Here is a 6,824-nt window from a genome sequence, read left to right as displayed (position 1 = left end):
GCACTTTTCACAGGACCACATCCAGAGGTGTAAGCAACACCTCTTTGCTTGGATCTCTCTCTCTCTCTCTTTCTCTCCCTCTCTTCGTCACACTCTATCTCTCCACCTCCTTCCTTCTTTTCATCTCTCCCTCTTTTCTCCTTCAGTATCACTCTCTCTCTCTATATATATATATACATATCCCTCTCTGCCTCTCTATTTCACTTTCTCTCTCTCTATCCCAATGTACCACACTCTCTCTCCCTCTCCACCTCCATCCCTCTCACTCTCCATCTCTTTCTCTATCTATATTTCCCTCGCTCCTCCTCTCCATCTCTTTTTTCTTCCTCTCCCTCTTTATCCTTCTTCGTCCCTCTCTCTATCCATCTCCATCTCTCCATCTTTCTCTCTATGTCTCGCTCTCTCTCTCTCTCTTTTTGCCTCCCAGCGCAGGTGGCAGCCATTACAGTTGGACTGTACTCTGAGGCCCCTCCTACGCGGGCTGTGAAACTCCACAGCAGTAAGGATGAAACAAAATGGCCGCCCTCTTTCTCTCTCTCTCTTTCTCTCTCTCTCCCCCCACATGTCGGTCCCAGTCAGTGCGGTCCGAATAGAAAAGGTCACTTGTCAGATTCTCAGATCGCATCCATCTCTCACGGCCCACCTTTCATCCTCTAAATCTCTCATCCCTTTCTCTCTCTGCACCACTCCTATGTCGCCCTCGCTTCATCACGGCGTCTCCCCTCGGCTCGCCACATCGGCAGCGCGTTCGATTCGAGGGCTGTGTCTGATTTGAGGAGAGCCATGGGTCGGTCCTGGGTGCAGGTGACTCCATCTACCACCGAGCCCCAGCCAGAAATTGAATTACAGCGGATCAATTTGATTTCATTTGGCAAGTTGATGCCCACAGACTGATAGTTCAAGGTTAACCAGATTAACACTGTTGTGTTTTTTACATTTTTTTCTTTGACATCTAATAACCAATATAGAGCTTGACAGAGAAAAAATGGACAGAATATTTGTGGTTGTCCAAGACAGCAGTCACACATACATGCACACACACACACACACACACACACACACACACACACACACACACACACACACACACACACACTTATCATATCTTAAGCTGGAAAAGTGCAGCTGTAATTTTCACAATTGTTAACCGAAGGGTGATGACTATTAGACACCCCCTTGACACACACACACACACACACACACACACCATCTGTGAACTTCACAGCCAACCCTTCGTCTCCTGATCCCTCGACCTTTCCCCCTCCCACGACTGCTCTCTGACCTCTCACCCTTGTGAGGTGGCAAACACCCTGTCACATACATCTGCATATGCATGAAAAGCACACACACGCACACACACACACACACACACACACACACACACACACATGCAAACACATGCAAACACATACAACATTACATGTATGCATGCATTTGCCGACCTGTGAAGCCACTAAATCTCCAGCCCCACCAACCATTCAGCTGACCCATCAGAACCCAGCTGAGACCACCACAGCCATCACGGCCTAATTAGAATAGAACCCGAGAAGGGACCAGCCCACCATAACCACTACAAATTCCGCCGGCCAAATAAAGTCCAGTAAACATACAAAAAACACCATTAAGAAAAGCTAATTAATTGTTCATTTATCCATGGCATTTGTCTGTAGTCTTAAAAATAAAATAATAAAATCAAAATTTAGTTAGGTACTCAGTTATACTGATTTTGTTTTTTGCTTTTTATCTGGTCGTTCATGTAAGGTGACACAATTAAAGTGGCAGTGCTCTAGTTTTGTATATTTTCTGTATTTCATTTCATGTATTTTCAGAGAACATAAACACTCCCCATTTATGATGTTGTTTGTGTTGATAAGCTTTGATTTAGCTTAGCTGAACCTGCATGACGTTCCTTTGAAAAGCACTGTGCAGTTCAAGCAGGGACAGTTTTATTGACATCCATTTTACTCAAATGAAATAGAAATAATTGAACATCAATTAAGAATAAGAAATTGCAAATTATATCATTGTCATATCATTCTAAACAATAGGATTTAAAATAATAGGAATAGCCTAATATAGGCCTATTTGTATGTCTTTATGAAATAAGAAATACCCTATATGTTTGCCTGAAAAAGGGGAAACTATTCAAACAATAAATGTTTTGTCCATCATTTTGTTTATGTATAAACAGTCGGTGATAGTCCAAAGCAGATGGACTAAGTATTTTTCAGGGCCAGACGTTGGGCACGAACGAACCAGCCAGACAAAGGCGGTCAAGGGTTATGAACTTGACCCAGCCTTGCACGTCACAGGACTTCATTTGAATAACTTTCTTATTCAATTATTTAAAACAATACAAAGTAAAACAATCCCAAAGAACGCATTACATAAAATGTTGACTTTTTACTTTTTTTTATTTTTATATATATCTTTGGGCTCATGGTTTGTCCATAAATACATTTTAAAATTGCTCTAATTTCGTGTCAATAATGTGACATTCAAAAGCGGACAGAATACCTTCCTCCGACAGACGTAGACTACAGCCTACAGGCCTAACGAAAGAACCAAATGTGACTTGTTTCACTTTGAAATATCTGTTATATACCTGCAAAGTGGGCCGAACACTTTTCAGTATTAATTCTCTAAAAACAAATAAATGTGGTTTTGCAGTAGCGTATGCTGTAAATGGAATTGCTGGATTGTGCAAGATTGGGTAGGCAAACAACCTTGCAAGACGTAAACTTTTATTTTAGGACATTCTTAAACGTCTTTCCAGGACACTATTATGTCCATCTCCGCTTCAATATGCATATTGTCCTTAAAGAATTTAAAATGTCCATTTTATAACCTATTTATTTGTCCTTTTATTTGTTGAAACGTTGATGAACGTTCGAATTCACTTTTCGTGTGAGTGAGTAAATAATAGCCTATAATAGCCTAGGCTACACAATTCCATTCTGGGAAAAAGTAATACAATTAGTTGTCACTTTCATTGCATACAGCCTTAAACTTCCTCCTTCGTATTTCTTGTCACTTTTGGGGGATAAAAAGTCCTATCAGTCGGCTATATCGCTTTGGCAAATGCAATTCAGCTCAAACTGATAAAGGTAGCCTATGATCATTGAACATAAGATATAGAGATTAACACCAATGCAAACCAAAATTGAAACATCACGCCATAAAAGACAACAGCCGAAATCCGACACATTCTAGCCTGCTGTGTTTAATATGCTGGCGCGTGTCCTCGCGCATCTGTGCCAAAAGTGTGTGTATCTCATTTAAATGTGAATGCGCCCAAAGCTGTTTACTGGCGGCGCTGGGCTGTCGGACATGGCCGGGGCGTCAGTAAACAAACCCGCCTTTTGTAATGGGCCTCAATTAGCACGCAATAATTAGACATCATCTCATTTGGTTAATTAAACACGATTAGCCCCCAAAGCGGGTTAATTGGCTGGATTAATTAACCAAGTGAAGGAATGCTGACTGTTAAGACAACAGTGAACCATGAAGACATCAACATATAGAATTTATAAATGTGACGAATTTGCTGACTTTAATCTTCCCCTTAAACCCCCCCACACACACACACAATTTTAGGGGGGGAAAACAATCTTTCTGATTTTGGTTATTTGCTAGTTTTTAAAAACTTTAATTGCATGATGAACCCATAACAGAGAAAGTATCACTTATAGGTCCAATACAGATTTAATAATTATTAGCTCTGTAGATAGGCCTATATCAGCAGCAAATACTTTCATTAAAACAAACACATTTCGTTTTGAAGTGACAAAACACGATTGACAAAGAATGTTTAGAAGACTAAAAAGCAATGGAAATGTATAGATTTAAATAAAATATCTGTATTAAATTCCAGGGATGTGCCAGGTCCACCGAAATATGTGCGCAGCTCTGCGGGCGAAGGAATGGGTAGATTTGCGAACTTTGCCGGGTGTGTGTCTGCACGCAGGCTGGCCGTTTGTGTCTCGTCGCATTTGGTGACGGGGAGGCATTAGAGGGCAGATGGCCCAAAAAAGCGCGACCCAGCTGCCTGATGGCCTATGATAGCAAGGTCAAGTTCAAGATCTCAGGACAATGGGACACACACGAGCACGCGCACACACCCATGCAAGCGCAAAGTGAAATCAAGGATACTGAATTTAACGATGTAGTTGTTTCCAGTTAGTCCTTAGTTTTTTCTCCTGTTTTACACTGCGTATAATCAAAGAAAATGGTAACTTTTTTGCCAAACGAATTTTTGGCAAAAGGCGATTAATGAATTCAGCTCTGCTAATTTTATCTACATAAACTAATGGCTGTGGTGCATTAAAACAATATTAGAATTGACAATATTTCATTATATGGAAAAATGTCAGTATAGATTTGCCTTGTACATGCTTTGTTTCATTACTTTTGCCAAAGGGTTGTGGTACATACTCTCCGATTACACCAAAAATTGTGAAATAAACATAGACCTTTTGTGCAATTACCATACAATTGCACAGGAAAAACAAAATACATATTTCTGAATAGAATGTCACATCTAGAGCTGTAAATCTGACATTTGCCCCTCAAATACTGTGTATGAAGAAGCTGATCAAAATCAGCCACATGGACAAACAATTCTTCTGTGTCCAACAACCCAGTATTGCCATAAGGCTGGACTTTTACCTTGAATTAAATCTGTCTACTCAGGTAAATGTATTCTTGAGTGTTTTGAGTGAGTGTGTTAATCTATGTGTGTGAGAGATTGGGTGTTGACTCTCTCTCTTTCTCTCTCTCTGTGTGTGTGTGTGTGTGTGTGTGTGACATAAATGATAAACCTTAGTCAGTGTGTCAGAGAGTGTCTCCCTGGGTGATCATATCTCTCTCACACAGCACTGCATCTCTCCCCGAGGATCACCCATAGGCCGCAGACCCCATTCACTTCTGTGCAATACACACACACACACACACACACACTCCAAACCATCTCATGTGCTTTTCACAGAGATTTTCTATACGCATACACATTTACAATCAGACACACACACACAAACTCATTCACTCAGAGAAACACACACACTCACACACACACACACACACACACACACACACACAGAGAGAGAGAGAGAGAGAGAGAGAGAGAGAGAGAGAGAGAGAGAGAGAGAGAGAGAGAGAGGAGAGAGCACAACACAGAACACACCACATGAGAAACACACACATTAATTCCCATTGCCACTGTAAAAGTAGCTTCGCAATATGTACTGCTGCAATTCGACAGCAGAACCACAATGTTACTGCAAAAGCATCTCTCCCATGTCCTGCAACACAACCGGGCAACTGCTAGCTTTCTGCAAACATAGCTGTACCGTATGTAAGGTGAGACAACAGAAAATAGCTACCTACCTTTCTCATGACCAAATTACACAGTTTGTAATGGATGCATTTAGTTATGTTCTTGCGTGTTAGTGTCAGCGATAAATAGTAAAAATAAATAAATAAATAAAAAAGTTTATAGAAAACGTTTCCATTTCCATGTTTATATTATTTGATTGTGCTTTTTGCTGTCTGTGTTCTTGTGCATTGCTGTAAATGGGTTTATCTGTGTGTGTATTTGTTTGTCTTTCACTGTATGTGAGAGTGCGTGTGTGTGGGCATGATATGGTCCAGGTGTGAAAATATATGCTTCATATTATATGTTGTGTAAATTTGAAGTTCCTTGAAACAGTGCATTTTATTTCCCAATCTCATTTGGCTATCTCATTTTTTTTGTCACACACAAACAAACACACACACACACACACACAGAGTCTATTCTCAACCTTTTCTTGCTCTCTTCCAGCCTTTTCTGTCCATCTGCCCTTTCCCCTCCTATTTTTATTTTCTCCTCTCTCCTCTTCCTGTATGTGTGTGTGTGTGTGTGTGTGTGTGTGTGTGTGTGTGAAGCCAGTTGTCCCTTAGAAATAACACAATGGTGGTGGCGTGTGCTCTTTCATATTAATACCCATAATCCACCCTCTTCTTGTCATGGACAAAGCTGATCTGCATTGTCAAAGTAGAATCACGCCCGCGCGCGCACACACACACACACACACACCAGGATCCATCCCTCTTGCATTCTCTCTTTCACACATGCAACGATCTCTCTCTCAAGGATCTAAAACACAAACACACACACACACTCAATAAGAAAATTATATTTCCATATTTTCTGCTTTTTAAGTTTGCACTCAGAAAAAAAATGTCATGACATAAAAAGGATGTGATTATACATCAAGACAGATAAAAATGACACATTATTTGTTTTATGACAATTTCACCAATGAGCTGTTTATAAACCTTTAGAGTTTGTATTCCCACTTTCTCCAGCCTAATTATCGGTCATTCCAGCACCATTATCCTTCCACTGCAAAAATGAACCAATCAGGAGACAGCTAATTAAAACGAGCTTCAAAGGAGCATGTGACTGAATAAAGCAACCAATCAGTGACCTGTTAAAATGCCTACATGACAGACAAAACAACAAACCAATCAGCACAGACGCTTGCATGGTATTTGCATACTGACAAATGAAATCATCACTGCATCAAGCGAAACAGATTGACTGGCACAATTATCATCCAATCAGCTGCACAGGAAATGATTTGCATACCTTACCATTTCAGCCTCTGAGGTTTCAAACGCCGCACTCAGGTTTTATCCAGAAACACACAAGCCCTCTGTCTCACGTTCAGGTGGAAAATAAAACTGCTGCTTTTCCACAGCCTTTACCTCTCTACTCATGTCTTCTTTTCTGTCAACCTCATCTCTCTCTCCCCCCCTCTCTCTCTCTCTCCCCTTCTCTC

At 40.7% G+C, this 6,824-nt stretch overlaps 1 protein-coding gene across 2 annotated transcripts in view; it reads right to left on the bottom strand.

Moving 5' to 3' along the window:
- Nucleotides 1–6,824, bottom strand: part of LOC125302979 (zinc finger homeobox protein 3-like) — a 64,454-nt gene extending 57,630 nt beyond the window's left edge. Inside the window, exon 1 of one of the 2 annotated variants that reach the window (XM_048256395.1) lies at nucleotides 6,632–6,824. The gene's annotated coding sequence lies outside the window, so the exon portion shown is untranslated. The remainder of the gene's footprint in view (nucleotides 1–6,631) is intronic. The other variant, XM_048256394.1, reaches the window with a different exon arrangement.

The sequence above is a fragment of the Alosa alosa genome, chromosome 11 (assembly GCF_017589495.1).
Source record: "Alosa alosa isolate M-15738 ecotype Scorff River chromosome 11, AALO_Geno_1.1, whole genome shotgun sequence".
Taxonomy (NCBI): Eukaryota; Metazoa; Chordata; class Actinopteri; order Clupeiformes; family Clupeidae; genus Alosa; species Alosa alosa.
Note: the sequence above shows the minus strand (reverse complement) of the source record. Positions and strands in the feature narration are given on the sequence as shown.